This window comes from Camelus dromedarius, chromosome 34 (genome assembly GCF_036321535.1).
Source record: "Camelus dromedarius isolate mCamDro1 chromosome 34, mCamDro1.pat, whole genome shotgun sequence".
Taxonomy (NCBI): Eukaryota; Metazoa; Chordata; class Mammalia; order Artiodactyla; family Camelidae; genus Camelus; species Camelus dromedarius.
Genome location: NC_087469.1, coordinates 11,548,549 through 11,565,913, shown reverse-complemented (window position 1 = coordinate 11,565,913; position 17,365 = coordinate 11,548,549). Strand labels below are relative to the sequence as shown.

At 44.9% G+C, this 17,365-nt stretch overlaps 1 long non-coding RNA gene across 1 annotated transcript; it reads left to right on the top strand.

Moving 5' to 3' along the window:
- The first annotated feature begins 11,140 nt into the window (after nucleotides 1-11,140).
- LOC135319923 (uncharacterized) lies at nucleotides 11,141-15,923 on the top strand. Its single transcript, XR_010378999.1, has 4 exons — nucleotides 11,141-11,257; nucleotides 11,767-11,857; nucleotides 12,759-13,001; nucleotides 15,733-15,923. It is a non-coding gene; the product is annotated as an uncharacterized LOC135319923 (long non-coding RNA).
- The last annotated feature ends 1,442 nt before the right edge of the window (nucleotides 15,924-17,365 follow it).

Below are 17,365 nucleotides of genomic sequence, written 5' to 3'. Positions count from 1 at the left end.
ATAAAATAAAATTACTGTGCAGATTGTGACAGCCCCAGATCGGAGTGTTGTTTGCAGGCATTGGAGACATAGTACTGGATTTGCAACTAAGGTACTGTATGATTTTTGTCCTGGTCACCTCGTCTCTCTGGGCATTGGTTTCTTCATATGTGAAGTGAGCAGAGACCTTGCAGCCCTGACCGTTCCCCACCCCGTCAGGACCCCGACCTGGGCATGAGATCGGAGTGCCACAGCCCAGGGCGCCCGGGATCGGGGGCACGGCTGTATTGTGCAATGGAGCGGGATGTTCCTCCTAGCTTCAAAACCAGATCTGGGTTGTAAACAAGCCACCACTTCCCCCACCCCTCCAAAACAACATGAGCATCGGGTGGGAAGGCAGACGGAGAAAGGGCAGTATCCCCAGCCGTCTCCACCCCAGCTTGCACGGCCTTGCTCTTGACGGTACCCGATACCAGGAGGAAGATCAGCCTGCGTGAGAACTTTATACTAGACTCACAGCTGTGTATAAAGAAATCTTGAGCCTGGGGTCAGACTTTAAACTGCCCTCCTTTGTCCTCTGCCCAATCTGGGCCATCCCGAGCTAGAGCTGGAGATGGGGCTAGGGAAAAACCACTCAGAGGTCACCAGTGTCCCACGTTTTTATCCAGGTGGAGTCACAGTTAAAATAACAACAAGATCAGCCATGAAGAAGGGGGTAAATTCCAAAAGCCTAACTGGACTTCTTTCTGTTCTCTCTCCCCTCGTGGCCTTCCCTGAGGCTGCGATCTGTCTGCTCACTCTCCCCATTCTCACCGTCCCCCAGCCCCTGACCTGGTCTACTTCTCTGCACCTTTCAGGTTCCCAGAGGCCTCCCTCTGCGCCGAGCCTAGGTTGCATCACGTTGCTCTAAGGCCCTAAGTCTTCTGCAGTCTTCAATCCTTTCTCTCTGGTCACATTATTTTCCTCTTAAACTCCAAGCAGCGGGTTCGTCCTGCTCAAATCTGTTCCCAGTGTCCAGCGTAATCCTGGCACATAGTGGGTGCTGGGTGACCTTTGTAGGAAGTCTGTGTGTGAACGAAGGGAGGGGAAGACACCCCTGCGTGCAGTAGTGACGGCTGGGGAGTGGTTATGGGGCAAATGTAGTTGAAGCTCAGAACCTGACTGTCTGTCCTCCACCACTTCCTTCTCCCAAAGCTGCCCGCCCTGAGTTACAACTTGACCTCGGAGTCGCTGAATTGAAAAAAGGACCTCGCCACCTCCAAAGCCCAGAGTGGCGAACTTTATACCCTCTTCCACATCATGGGAGTCAAGTAACTACCATTTACCTCACCAGCCAGGGTGAGCTAGAAATATCCTACAGCCCCAAAGAAATAACTTTCTCCCGCTGTTGCTAAAAATGCCTCTAGTTAAGGCAAAATCCAGGATAACTGATGAGGTTTAAAATACAGATGCACCCAAAACGTACAACCAGTAACTTAGATTCTCACTCTTGAATAAATTAGACTCAAAGAGGAGCTTCTAAAAATAGTAGTAACTTACTTTCGCACACTGTAACAGTATTGCCTATCAGATTTCATCTCATTGTGGCCCTTTAGAGGGGACCAAAGTGGGCTTTATCAACACCCCATTTTACAGATTCTAAGAAATAAGGCTCAGAAGGAAGGAGTTGCCCAAAGTCATGTAGTTTATAAGGTTTAGATTCAAACAGAGCTTCTCTGACTTTTTCTACCACATCGGATACCTCCTTTAGAAAGAGAAGAACTGGTGTTTCAAGTCCGGGATGGGGCGGGACAGTGAGAACCAGGACAGAAAGGAGGAGAGTTGCCCAAGCCCTCAGCTCTTGCACAGCTCAGTCCTGCTTTAACTCTCCATAAGCCAACACCGCTGCCCCACCCCAACCCCGGGCGCCTCGCCGAGTCATGATGCTCAAGGAGAGAGTAATGTTACAGAGCTCACGGGTCAAATCCTGTTTTCTCTGCTTTGCTAGAAGATACATGGAATGAAGGATGTGGTTTCCAATTTTCCAAAGAGGAATTTGGGTTCAAAACCTGTGAAGGAGTGCAGGTGTTAGAGGCCCCACCTCTTACTCTGGCCTCCATCTCTCAGAAACTCAGCTTCTTGGTTTTCGGTAGGAAGAAATTATTAAGACCTTTCTCACAAAGGGTGTGAAACCAAAACTTGGAAATTTCCTTATGGTTATATAGATGCAAGGACAAACCTTCCAGATGGAAGACAATGGGGAGTTATCTTCTTCCCCAGGAATATAGACTAGGACTCACCCTCCAACGTGGGAGGAACTAAACCAGGAGATTCTTTGAAAACCCCTGAATAACTACATATCAAAGGCTTGTGGCTCCTTTCCTCGGAGCCTTTGTGGTGCGACCACAGGGTGAGCACAGTGCCCAGAGGCACCGGGGAGCCAACTGGAGAGGACTTGGTATCAGTGTGTGATGCTTTAGCTCAATGGATGCCCTGAAGCCCTCATGGGACTGTATCCAGAGGGAGATATTTAGCCCATCTCTCTCTCCCTGACAGGGACCTAGAATCCCCAGAAACTCTCTTTCCCCCCAACCCAGCCATGGTTAACTCCTCAACTAAAACGTCACCTCTCAATTCCACCCAGATTCCCCCCAACCACCCCAAAGCCCTGCCACCTGGATTTACGCCTCTCTTGACACATTGGTCTTGTTCTGCCTCCCACGACAGCAGTCATCTTGGTCCTCACCTCCTTTCCTGAATTAGAATTGTGTCTTTGGACCTATTCTCCCGTCTTGCACTTAACAGATTATGTCCTGCAGAGTTGAACTGAACAGCTGGGGTCAGGGTGCCCTCATCCCTGCTATGCACCCCCATTGGCAGTTGGTTCTGTAAGGAAGAACAATTTTGAATTACTGCTCTTGGGAGACTGAGTTTCCTGTGCTGGCGTCCATGTCAAAGGATGCTGGAAAGACAGCTGGGGGTTCTCTCAGCATGAGGTGAGTCACCCTAGCCAAGAAGTGAGTCTTTCCCTTGCCACATAGTTTTACGTATGACCTGGTCATTACCTCCCGCTCCAGGATGGGGATAATAGGGTATAAGTGCCTATAAAAAAAAAAAAAAAAAAAAAAAAAAACCAGACACCACTCCCCAAAGAATTTGAAGAAAGCAAAGACACGTAAACACGTCTGTGAAAACAGTGTTAATTAAGCCAGGAGGCCATTAGGTGGCTCTAATATTTGGGTGGTCTTTGTAAGCAAACCAACAACCTACGCCTGTACATTTCTTAAAGGTTAGAAGTTAAAACTTCAGGACAACCAGTCACAAACAGCCGACTAAGCTTTGAGCTGAAGCTGATCAATAATTTCCTTTCTTTGCTTCCACACCCTCTCTACATTGAGTCTTTCCCCCGCTCCTGGACTCCTAATCATTTCCAGTTTGCTCACTGCCTGCTTTTAATCAATTTTTGCTCAAATGAACTTTTAACATGTGTCATATGCCCCAGTTTATCACTGAACAACAGAAAGTGCTCTGTTTTGAAAACAAAGATGATCAATGGGTCTGGGGAGAGTGAAGTGGAGAAAAGTTTGTGGATCCGTGGTCTCTAGCGTGTGTCTGGGGGATGCGGAGTGGAGAGGGAGAGGCTGAAATTGCTGGGTCCGGGAGGAGTGGGAAGTTATTCAGTGCATCTGAGGGGAATGAGGAAAAGCTTCAAGGAGGGAGGGTAGCGACAAGGTAGGGTGTGGGAGCAAACTGGGAGGGTGGTGCCCGCTGTCGGAGGCTGGGAAGGCAACGGGCAAGAGAAACCGAGGAGAGTCCCATCTAACTGTGTCAGGACTGTGGTCCAGGGGATTCACGGATGCTGTGCGGTCAGGGTGGCCGTCTCACCGCGACCATAACCCATGTTCCGCATCGTCTCTTTGTTCACCTCCTGCTACAGGGAGGCACCTGCTTGTCACAGGGCACCACGGATCATACCTCCTACTGCCGCCCATCTCGAAACCCATCCCGCTGGAAATGTTAAGCGGTGTCATCAGCTGAGTTAAGGTGATTGTTCCTACCAGACTCAGAACTGCAAGCGCTTATAATGAGGCTCTGGATAAAGGAATACATTTTCTCAGAGCCCTTAAACAAATTCTATTAAATCCTCCACAGCAAGTAAATTATTGAAACGGTGATTAGGGTTTGGATCATCCCAACAGATCCACTCAGAGGCAAATACATTCTCGTCTTGGGTTTGACATGATGCCAGAGTTAGAAACTGGCCAACCCCCTCAGCCCAGGGCTAAGTGAAAAATCCTTTTGCTCTTGGTGCTTATTTCAACAAGAACTTCAGTGCTAAATTAGCAATGGGTTTTGTGTATGAATTTTCTTTGCATTCTAACATTATGTAAATGAAAAACTCAACGAAGTGCAAATTAGGACTATTCTTAATTCTAAAGGACTGCTATTCTGTGATAATGACGCCATGGAATAGTTCACAGTCTGCCAAGCACCGTGTGTGGTTGCCGCTCCCCCATCTGCCTCATTCACCTCCCAGCAGGGGGGCACTCACCCTGTCCTCATTTTTCCTGCCCACTAAAGTCAGACCTGACCCTCCACCCACCTTCCTCCTCATGATTTAATCTTGCCAAGATCATGTAATCACATACGCGGAACAGGAGGTTGACGTGGGGGCTGTGGGGAGACATGAGAGGCATCAGCTTGGATGTTAAGGAGGCAGCTCACCTGGTTTCGAGCCCAGGATGGCCCCCACCGGCACCTCAGAGCCTGATTGTCTCCATCTGTAAATGAACTGCCTACCTCTGCAGGGTTAAAGGATTAAGTGAGATGGTACATGTCAAGGTCTCACAGTACATAAAACTTGTTCATTAAATGATACCTGTGGTTATTGTGGAAAATTCAGATTGGAGATTGTTGCTAAATCAATTTGGCCATTCAGCAGTTGTCAGGGGTTTTTTCAGGTTTGTCTGTGTCCCTTCAAACTCACTAACTCAACTAGCTACCCGTTGCCATACGAGTAAGTCCCAGGTCCGGTGCAGCCGCACTTGGAAACATGTCTCAGCAAACAGGGACAGAGGCATTCCCACAGCCTGCTCCTGGAGGCTCAGGATGAGAAATGCCTCCATGCCCCTTACAGGAAAATATGGACCCCAGGAAGATGGTACAGTGTTCTGCGGCCAGGGGTCCACCAAACTCCTGGTCACATCAGAGTTTCCCATTAAGCACAAAGCCACTGGCAAGCACAGCTCCGGAGGGCACAGTTCTGGAGGAGAAGTCAGCCTGCTGTTGGCTGGATTCTTACAGCTCGTCCATCCCAGCCCATTCCAGACAACCACATTTCTTAAGCAGCATTGATTTCACCAGTGAAAACTAATTTCTAGTATCCCTTACGCTAATTCACGCATCATCCAATTCAGATTGAGATCATGATATTGCAAGTTCTGGGGGTAGGGAGCCAGCTCTGCAGTTCCTAACCGAGGTGCTTCACACGCAGATCCCACTTAGATCATGGATTCCTAACTAGGACCCTTCAAATGTGAATTGTATGCCTCCAGCACAGATTAAAGTTAATTTATACACATGTACATGACACTGTTTGCATTAAAGTATTTAAAAGTCAATTACAGACCAATATAGCAACTATGAATTTAAAAAAGCTGCCAGCATTAACAGGAAAGAAGAGCGATGTAAACTATTGTGACTTACAATAAGAAATATGCGTTTGGTCTTCATCCCATTTCTAACACAGAGCTCCTAAAACCCTTGTTCCTAATAGATGGGATCAGTAAAGTTGTCTTGTTATTCACAAGCCCCCTTCAAGCACACCAGAGTTTATATTAATGAGGTGACTTTTGGAAAGCCCCTCAGGTTGGGGGCTGGTTGCCAGGGGAACCAACCAAGATTAAAGGGTTGGAACGTCCAGTCCCATCTCCCTGCCTCTGGCCTCTGGGGAGGGTTTGGGGGGTTGGAGGTTAAATCAACTGCCAATGTCCAATGATTTAATCAATCATGCCTGTGTAATGAAGCCTCCATAAAAACCCAGAAGGATGAGGTTCAGGTAGCTTCTAAATTGGGGCCCAGGTAGAGATGCAAGTGTGCCCAGAGAGGGCATGAATATTCTGTGCCCTTTCCCCAGGCACTGCCCTCTGCACTGCTTCCATCTGGCTGTTCCTGAGTTATATCCTTGTGTAATAAACTGGTAATCTATTAAGTAACATGTTTTCCTGAGTTCTGTGAGCCAATCAATCAATTTGATTTATTTGTGTTGTGAATTCATCAAATTTGAGGAGGGGTCCACGGAAACCTCCCATCTACGGCCGGTTGGTCAGAAGCACCGGTGACAACCTGGATTTGGGATTGGCATCTGAAGTGGAGGAGAGCCATCTGAACCCTTAACCTGGGAATCTGATGGGATCTCCAGGTAGATCGCGTCAGTTCTAACCACGTAGAACTGAGTTAAATTGGAGGACGCCCAGCTAGCGTCACAGAATTGCTCAATGTGCGGAGAACCCACGTATCTGGCATCAGAAGTGCAGTGGTGTAGTGGAGTGCAGAGTGTAAAGTAAAACACACGAGGAGCATGCTTTTCCTTGAGAATCGCAGATTCTCCTTCAGTGGGAACGTTCATGCCTGCCATTTAGTTAAGAGTCTCCAGCCAAGACAGCGAGCTATTCAGTGTAGTATGGGCAGCATCCTGGGATAGTCATTTGTCCTCATAAGGAACTCATGCCTCTAGGGTGGTCAGCTGGGTTCTCATCAGAAAGGCCACACTCCAGAGGTAGCTATTTATAAGCGTTTTGGGTATTCTAATCTCAGTCAAGACAAGGGATTTTTTTCCCCACTAATCAGCATAACAAATGTAAAAATGGATTTTCATTAGTGGCTTCTTAATTAGCTTAACAAGAAATGGGCTCTGGGTAGTGGATTCAGAAGTATTCAAGACATATCGCTCATCAAAAATATTTTATAGACACACCCATTCACTGCATGAACAGGTGCAGAAATACAACAAGTTCTCCAGCCTGGGAGCTGGCAGAATCTTGTTCTCTGACTCGTCCTGTGTGTTTGGGCCTGAGGATGCTGGTTGCCTGTTGCCAACGTCTAGTAAAAGCACAATCAAGGAAAGTGATGAGAGTACCTGAGAGAAGGGTGTTACTGCACGTGCCCTGTTACTAACACGTGTAATAAATGCCTGCATGTGCTCGAGATTTGCTGTCATTAAAATCTGGCAGTGAGGTTATGGAGCGTATATTTGTTTGCTGAGGCTGACATAGCAAAATACCATACCAATGTACCTTCTCAGCAGTTCGAGAGACTGGAAGTCCAAGATCAAGGTGTCTTCTAGGGCCTCTCTCCTTGGCTTGCAGACGATGCCTTATCACTGTGTCCTCAGATGGTTATCCCCTGCGCACACTCACCCCTGGCATCTCTTCCTCTCCTTATAAGGACACCAGTCATATTGCACTAGGGTTCACCCTAAAAGTCTCATTTAACTTAATCACCTCTTTAAAGACCTTATTTCCAAATATGGTTGGTTACCTTCCGCGGTACTGAGGATTAGGACTTCAACATATAAATTTGCGGGTGGATGCAGTTCAGCCTATAACAGGGAGTAAATAATCTGTACCTGCTCTAACATGGCAGATACCTCTATGGATCAAAAAGAACTAATGATTAGGCACAGCTAAACCGACTGAGGTCAATTTTTACAGGTGGCAACAGTGGTCCCGCTGGGAACCTAGGAGGTAACAGGTCGGTCCCACGTTCTCAGGATCAGTGCATGAGTTGTGATAAAGCTTCAGCTGCCTGTCACAGAGCCCCCAAAATGGTGGTGGCTCACACAAGACTGGAGTGTATTTCTCTCTCTCATAAACTGGTGTCTCTGCCTTGCTCTGCGAAACTGCCAAGTGTTCAGGCTCCTTCTGTCTCTTTGCTCTGCTCTCTCCAGGTGCCTCCTTTGTCTGCAGGGTCCACAATGGCTCCCAGGCACATCCTCCTTCCAGACAGTGGGAAGGAGAAAGGGCACAAACACAGAGTGCTCACGTCCCTTCCACTCAGGTCCCCTCAGCCAGAACTTAGTCATAAAGATACCATCCCTGCAAGGGATGCGGGAGGTAGAGGTGCTATTCTGAGCATCTTCCGTGTGCCCACTTACAAGTCAGGGGTTCTGTTCTCAAGGGGGAAATAATGCTGGGGAACAACCAACGGTCACTTTCAAAATTAGAGAGAAGTAGTGGAGAGAATGTGGCTGAAAAGCAGCCGGCAAGCTCCAGAACTCGTGCCCTGGTTCTAAAAACATCAAAATATTTGCATGTTCATTGTCAAATAGTCACTGTGCTACTCCCTGAGCACCCACCCCTCAAAAAAAACAGTCCCAGTCACCCAGCCCCTCCCCCAGGTCACCATCGACCTCCCCTAGGATCTTGTAACTAGAAGATTAATTAATGCCTGGTCCACAGGGGCCTCCCAGACCCTGATTCTGCCCAATGATTTGTGCCCGTTCTGATTAGTCCGTGCCCTTGTTTTGCTGATTTTTAAATATTTCAAATATAACTTGTCAGAGCAATGTCTGGAACCAGTATTTTATGAAAATGTTGAAGACCTAGGGATATTTAACCTAACATAGAGGCGATTTGGCAGGGAGAACAGCTCAGTCACCATCTTTAAACATTGATAATAATCATCACTACCTTTAGATTTTCCTTTAAGTGTCTATTATGCGCCAAGACCTGAACTGGGCTGAGCGCTTTATATATTTTTTCAAATTCTCAAAGCAATCCTATACAGTGGAATTATTTTCATTTCACTGACAAAGATGCTGAAGATCAGAGACGTTGAGTTACTTGCAGAAGACACACAACCAGGGTCAAGATTCAAATCCCTGGATGTCTGGCTCCAAAGGGGAGGCTTTCTCCCCAGCGCCATGCTGCCTGCTCTGTGAAAGAGGAAGTAGCTGCATTCATATCACTGTATAGAGCAGAACTCAGACATTACAGGAGAGCCAGAGAGAGAAGTTCAAACTTAAAAAGAACTTCTAACAATCGAGTTATTCAAAAGTAAAATGTATTGGTGAGCTGATAGTAAATTTTATATAGAAATGGAAAGGACCTAGAAGAGTGAAAGCAATCTTGAAAAAGAACATATTTGAAGGACTTATGCTATGTGATTTCAACACTTTCTGTAAAACTATATTAATATAGTGGGGCATTGACATAAATAAACAGATGGGAAAAAACTGAGAGTCTAGAAATAGAATCATACATATAAAACCAAATGATTTCTGACAAAGGCAATTCAGCGGTGAAAAATTGTTTTTTAAGTGGTACTCAAATAATTGGATACTTATATGGAATCAGGGAACCTCAGCACCTACTTCGCATCATAGACAAAAATTAATTTGAAATGGATCATAGACCTAAATGTAAAAACTAAACTGTAAACTTTCTAGAAGAAAACATGGGAGACTATATATTCAAAGACAGGGGAGGGTGAAGGTTTCTTAGACCACACACACACAGACACACAGACACACAGACACACACACACACACAGACACACACACACACACAGACACACACACACCAGTAACAGGAAAAATGGATTCGATGCACTCTATTAAAATGAAAATTTCTAATTTTCAAAAAACATTGTTCATAAAATGAGTAGGCAAGCCACAGACAGGGAGAAATATGTGTCTCTGACAAAGAACTCATAAACAGAATATACAAAGAATTCCTATAAATCAATAATAAAAAGACAAACAATATTTCTAAATGGGTAAAGAACCTGGACAAACACTTTGCAGAAGAGAATGTGTCTGTGGGCAACAAGCACATAAGAAGATGCTCAGCATTGTTGGTCAACAGGGAAATGCAACTTCAAACCACCATGGGATTCCGCTACACACCCGCTGGAAGGCTTAAAATTTTTAAATTCTAACAATACCAAATATTGGAGAGGCTGTGAAGCAAATAGATCTCTTACACATTGATGGTGAAAGGATAAAATGGTACAGCCACTTTGGAAAACTGGAATTTCCTTATAAACATCCACCTATCTTGTGATCCAGGAATTCCAAAAGAAATGAAACCAAACATTTACAAAAAAAAATAAAGTGTATAAGAATGTTCATTGTGTTTTTATTTCTAACAGCCAGACCTTGGAAACAATGCCAATATTCATCAATAGGAGAGTAGATACACACATTGAGATATATTCGTACAGTGGGATATTGCCTGGTGATAAAAAGGAATACATTATTAATATATTCCGCAACATAGATGAGTTTCAAAAATATTACATTATGGGAAAAGAGCCAGACACAGCGTACATACATCGAATGACCCCATTTATGTGAAGGCCCAAAACAGACAGAATTGATTTATGGGAATAGGAATCAGAACCGTCGTGGCCTGTGGGAGGATGGAGGGAGGGAGGTTAACTAGAAAGGGGCATTGGGGGGGGGCTTTTCTGTTGTGGCAATTCTCTGCATTCTGATTAAGCCACTGGATACACACGGGTGTATTTGTCAAGACTCATCAAATTGTACACTTCAGGGCTGTGCATTTTACTGTACGTAATTATGCTTCAATTTTAAATGAATTTAAATAAATAAAAGGATGAAATGAGTCGCCTCTCCTAGTAGTATGCTCCTTGGCATTGGAAGTATCCAGGCGAGACTAAATGCTTGTCAGAGATATCGTGGAGGATTCAGATAAAATCGTTAAAAATAATAATAATAAACTCGAATTTTTAAGTCTTTGCTACACATGATAATGCACTAATCATATATTCTGGAAAAGGCAGTACCCGCGTTCATCTTCTATTTTGGAACACTCAATATCGATTAGAAAAGTTATGTTGCCAAAAACATTAAAGCATTTCAAAAAGTTTTCTTTTCTGAAACTCTTTCCCTACCTAGCCTTATCTTTACTTCCCTCCTGACACCCAAGCCCTGAGCCACTCTATGTTCCTCTATCTTAGGACATGTGGTGTTTACACATTTCCTTTGTTAAACATCCTCCCCACCCCCATTTCTCATCAACTTTCGCCCCTCCTTGAAGATTTTATCGGAAGTCACCATGCCAGTAAGACTTCCCAGTAAACAGCATTCCCCGAAGTCCGAGTCCTGTGCCCGCCCTAGGTTTATCTGTAGCGTAGCATTTACCCCCGGTTAAACGATGCCACGGTTCCCCCAGCTCATAGACTCTAGCTCTTTGAATGTGTGGTTCTAGACTTGGAGAATGAAGAGAAGCAGTTAAGCCATGAGCGGTAGCACCTCCATGAGGTTCTATATGAGGTAGACGAATGAAAGAATGTGGCCAGGAACTACATCACTTAAAGTTAGATCGGAAGCTACATGTTCGCTGACTGATAAGGGCAGTCTGGAACTGTCAAACGTGTGTAGAGTTGGACACTTGCAGCTTTGGGTCTGCATGGGTGCCACGGGCGTTGGGGTCTGAAAGAAAAGGATGAGTAAATCTCAAGACGGAATGCCAAAGCTAATATTTATGGAGAACTTTCTCTGGTGCCAGATTCTATGCTAAACGCTTTGTATCCATTAATCTTATTTAATCCTCATTATAACTCTCTGTGGAGAGGTTAAGTAGTGCGCCCAAGATGTCACTGCTCATAAGTGACACAACTGGGTCTCGTTTCCAGGTCTTTTTGACTCCAAAGACCATGCTCTTAATCACGAGGCTCTCCTGTGTCCTGGGGAAAGAATTGCCAAAATCATTCTGTCCTGTCTCTTGGTTCCAGGGTCCTCAACCTGCCCAAGCCAACAATCTCCTTTCCTGTTATTTTTAGGTTATCTGGGAAGGGGAGTCTTCAGTCTTCATCAACAACCTATTCCAGTGTCTCCAAGGTCTTCAGCCAGGGAGCCCTTCTTTGTATGCCGGTGAGTCCTCCCTACTCTTCCTTCAGTAGAAGAGCTTAAGGCTCCGCTATACTTTTAATTTCAGTGGAGGCAGGAGGATGCAGGAGACGCTGCAGAAAGAAAGAACTTTAAATGTTCTTTGTCTATAGCCTGTTTGTCTGGGTTTTGTCTGGTTTCTGTAGCAGTATCATCTAGAACCATATGAAAGGAGACTGATGAGGGGGCATGATGAGTCAAGAAGCAAACGTTCATTAAAGAGACTGAGAAATGGATTTATTCTCATTAAGGTGGGAGCACCGTAGACCACGGGGGTCTATCGTAACATGAAGCTGTGGTCCAGCTGTGGGAAATGCAGGGAGCTGATCTAGTGGACATAAGAACCAGGAGCAGGAAACCACAGCAATGTTATGCTGACATTTTTGCAGTTGTCTTCCCACCTTGGTTACTTGGTATAAATAAACAAAAACCATGTCAAATATATTCAGCACCTACTAGGGACTCACTTGTCCATGTTCTCCTCTTTCTTCTCTTTAGAACATGTGACTGTATGATAGCGAAATCTTTGCTTTCAAAAAATGTGCTATGAAAACCCAGGATATGGGTCCTCCTTGCTCAAGAGCCTCACCACATCCTCAGAGTTGTGACCTAAGATGTGTCCGACCACTGAGCTGGTGAGTGGGAGGTGTTAAAGCTACCACCCAAAATTCAGTGCAGGGCAGAGCCCATACTGAGAATGTCACCGCTGACTTAGCAACACGTAGTTGGTTAGCGTTTTCTTTTAAGCTCTTCCCATGTTTTTCAACCCAATGTTAGAAGTGAGACTTGGAATGAGTACAGTTGACCCTTGAACAACATCGGAGTTGGGGGCACTGACCCTCCACACAATTGAAGATTCTCTTATAATTTATGGTCTTCTCTCCAGATCCACGGTTCCTCTGTATCCCGAATTTTTCATCTGTGGATTCTACCAACAGCAACAGTATTTGCTATTGGAAAAAAAAAGAAATCTGCATTTAAGTGGATCCATACAGTTCAAGCCCGTGTTGTTTAAGGATCCACTGTGCATTTTTATAGAGACTGGAGCAGAGAGGAAGAACTGATGCATAGAGTATTGCCCGGGAGAGCAAAGCTGAGCAAGGCATCAGCGTGAGACATTCTGGTCGGGGTGAGTCATATGAGACCACGTACCATTAAAGGGAAAAAGGACGAGCTGTTTGTGTGTAATACTTGCCTCAGGTGGTTTCTAAGGAAGGATGAAGAAAGGAAACTGAGCTGGGCCGACGCGTTGACACGCTCCCTCACCTGACAGCTTGGGTAAACACGCCAGCTCCAGCCTCTCTTCCCGTTGTCTACGCAACGACCACGTGTGCTTTGCACAAGTCTGGAAACAGGAGCCGGGTTTTCTGGCTGTTGCTTAAGTTTGTAACCTTTCCAACCTTACCTCAGGGCAGATATCTGTTGAGCAGACAGGATTGTGAAATTTCCCGAGGAAGCCTTTGGCAAGAACAACAAGCGTGGCCACCTCAGGGGTCAGATCAGAGTGTGGATGCTGAGCTCACATTTGAGCAGCGCCCTGCACTTCATTGTGACCACTGGTTAGGAAGAGCCCAAGGGCACCAAGGCTGGGGGCTGGTCCAATCCGGGTCAGAGGCCTTTACAGATTCAAATGATGGAGAGAGAGACTGAGAGAGGATGATAATGGTTAGACCGACCAATCACTGAGGCTTGTACATGGATCCACACCTGATGGAGACTCCCTAGACCCAGGAGCTGGTTTCTTAATTTGGCATCTTGGAAATTCAGTTTTGTCAAAGCACATGTACTGACTTGGGCCATTATCAACTTCCTAGAGATTGTCCATTTGCCTTTAGGATCGTCTCCATCCCTACTCACCCTGCTCTGTGCTCCCAGAGGCTGGCAGGGTGGACCATGTCAACAGAATCCCTGACCCTCTGGCTCTCAGTATCTTTGGCCAGTCGGAAGCACTGGCAGGAGGTCACAGTGTGGCAAAGAAAGGGGGTCGCGTAGTTATGCCCACAGCTTCCTACCCTTTGAGTAGCAGTGGGTGAGCCGGGTCCCTGCACTGGAGGCTCAGCTCCTGCCGGACAGCCCTCTTCCATACAGCTCCCCTCTCTGGGTTCCAGGATCCAATTCTTGTCCTTCAAGCTTAGGGGAGGTAACAGTTTCCCCATTGTTATTAGCCCAGAATACTGCCCTGTTCCTTGCAGATTTTCCACAGTCTGTAAATCATAACTTTATTAAACCCGCCTTAAAATATGGGATTGAGTGTGCCATCTCAGAACTCTTCTGATGCTCAATCAACCTGATATTTAAATCAACAGGTGTCAAACTGATCACATGGAAATTAAGATCAGAATAACTGTCCCCAAGGCAAATTTATATACTGACTATGATTTTATCCTCTAACTTATTAGTTTGGATTGTTGCAAAGAGAACTTTCAAAGGCTCTTAATTTTACTATGTGTTCTCTGCCTCCAATTTGAATAAGCTGCCTTCAGGTGGATGAGAGTACTTGGTAATAATCTTGCTAAATATGTATTAGTATTAGATATGCTTGCTTTTTGAAATCTTCTTTCTAAATTTTAATCTTAATTTTTTGATGGAGGTACTGAGGATTGAACCCAGGACCTCATGCATGCTAAGCACATGCTCTGCCACTGAGCTATACCCTCCCCCTGACCCTATGCTTGCTTTTTTAAACTTAATTATGTGAGAATATGAAACTAAGACTATATGAAAACAGTAAAATATTAAGAGTAACTAAGTATTAATAGGAATAGTACAGAAATTTAGAGCACAGACTTTAAAGTTAGGGATTTAAATCCACCACCCATTAGCTGTGTGGCTTTTGGAAAGTTACTTAACCTCTCTGTCTTGTTTTTTTCATCTGTAAAATAGTCATAATAATTATACCTACTTCTTATGACTGTTGTGAAGGTTAAATGAAATTATGTGTATAAGGTAGGGGTACTCAAAAATGCTAGCTATTATAATTATTACCATTAGTAAAATATTGTGAAAATAATGACACACTAACTTTAAAGTAAATAATCTCATCAAGTTGTTTTGAAGGTGAAATGAGTGAATATTTTTAAAGTACTTAGAACAGTACCTGGCACACAGCTCGGGGTTTATATGGCGTCAATTAATACATAAATAATATTTAAGTGTAAATATCTAGGTATACTTTGATTTCTTTCTTTCTGCCTTTTAATTATTCTCAGCCTCTTCTCAAACTACTTTCGGATACCCTCTAGGCTTAAATAGGAAGGAACCTTCTAACTTCATCCTGAAATTTCTCTTGGAGTCAAAAACCTTCCTGAGCTCATGTAGGGTTGTTTTAAGTTCCGATTTTCAAGCATCGGGTCAGCTTAGGAACAAACGCGATTTTAGGGCAGTTTTCTTGAATATTTTATTCCTCACACTCCTGAATGAGATCTTAGATATCTTTAGAGAAACTGACATTTTTCTTCCCAGTCTAGCCCCTCAGCTTTACCTGCTCCAGCAAGAGAACACATAGTTAGGAAGGGGTGGTCTGGGACCAGAGCTGTTAATGTCTATTTATTCTGGGATTTTTGTCCATTAAATTAAGATGTTAACTCAGCATAGTGAAGGGATAAACGCTTTCTTAATAAAATGAGGCCAGGATTATTGATCTCACAGTGTCAAATTTATGATAATCGGGGAATATGAATTTCTTCTTTAGACCAGATAAAGGTTTTTATCCTGAGTCAGTTCTTGAATTCATGTCTGTGTCTGATATAGGTATAGTACAGTAATTTAGAGCACAGACTTTAAAGTTAGAGATTTAAATCCACACCTAATAGCTGTGTGGCTTTTGAAAAGTTACTTCACCTCTCTGTCTTGTTTTTCAGATGCTCCAGAAGGAAGGCACCCATAGCCCAGTGTGGAATATTGGCTTCCTGCCCCCTCTCCTGATCCTCAGGACTGATGCTCAACTGCTTCCTTTCCTGGGGAAAGGTTCCTTAGGGAGCCCTAAATTCAGAACCTTCCCTCTTCCCGTCCCCACAGAGCAGCCCTGCCAAGTGTACAAGTAAAACCAACGACAGCCATGAAACTGAGGGTGTGAAATTTACTACCTACAAGGAAAAGGCTTAGGAGGACTGAAATTTAACTACTTCTCTGGGGAAGGTAGTGGATTCCAGGAGGAAAGGGGATTGGATGGGGAAGGAGGAAGAGAAAGGCATTAAAGAGGCAAGAGGAATAAAAATTAGAGAGAAAGTGAGGTTCAAGGGCAAGTTCAGGAGGGACACCCACTGAAAGCTTAAGCATAAAGGTCCTACCCTTTGTAGATAGTGGCTACACACTGAATGTTTGTGTCCAAATTCATATAGGAAGTCCTGATTCCCCGGTGTAATGGCATTAGGGGGTGAGGCCTTTAGGAGGTGATATGTCATGAACCTGAAACCCTCATGATCAGATTAGTTCCTTTATAAAAGGGCCTCAGAGAGTGCTCTGGCCCCTTCCACCACGTGAAGACACAGCTGGAAGGTAGCGTCCTTGAGCCAGGAAGCCGGCTCTCACCAGACACTGAATCTGCTGGTGACTTGAGCTTGGACTTCCAGCCTCCAGAACTGGGAGAACTAAGATGTGTTGTATGTAAGCCCCTCAGTCTGCAGTATGCTGTTATAGACACCCGAACTAAGACAGTAGCACACGGGAGCAAATTAGAATAAACCCAATACTTTCTCCTCCCGCTGTCCCTCTCCCCTTGTGTTAGTCGGGACCCTTTGGACACAAGCCATAGAAGCTAAAACTACCTTAAGCGTCAAGGGGCACTTGTTGGCTCTTGCAAAGAGAAAGCTCTGTCTTCCTCCTCTACCCACCCCTGCTACCACATTTCTGCTCGCCAAAAGTCTGGGGTGGTTTTCCCACACCAAGCAATTCTGTGATACCAACTGGGTGTCCTACAGTTCAATTTAGTTCTGAACTATCCACCTGGAGAGGGCATTAGATCCCACGGGTTAAGGGCTCATTTCACAAGACCATCCCCCATCTCTTCAGACACTATTATATGTCCCGGTTGTCACCTGTGCTTCTGATGGACTGGTATATATTGGAGGTTCCCATGACCACCTCCTCTGGTTTGTTTAGTTTGTTAGAACAGCTTGCAGAACTCAGAAAAACAGTTTACTGCTAGATGACCAGTTTATTAAAAAGGGTATTAAAGGATACAAATAAACAGCCAGATAAAAGAGATACATAAGGCAGGTACTGCAAGGGTACTGAGCACAGGAGCTTCTGTCCCCATGGAGTTTGGGATACACCACCCTCTCGGTGAGTTCTTCCCCAACCCAGAAGCTTTCCAAACCCCATCCTTTTGGGGTTTTATGGAGGCTTCATTACATAGGCATGATTGACTAAATCATCAGTTGCTGGTGATTAATTCAATCTCCAGCCCCTCTCCCTCCTGGCAGGTGGGGGTGGGTGTTAGGGCTAAAAGTTCCAACCGTCTAATCACGTGATTGATTCCCCTGGCAACCAACC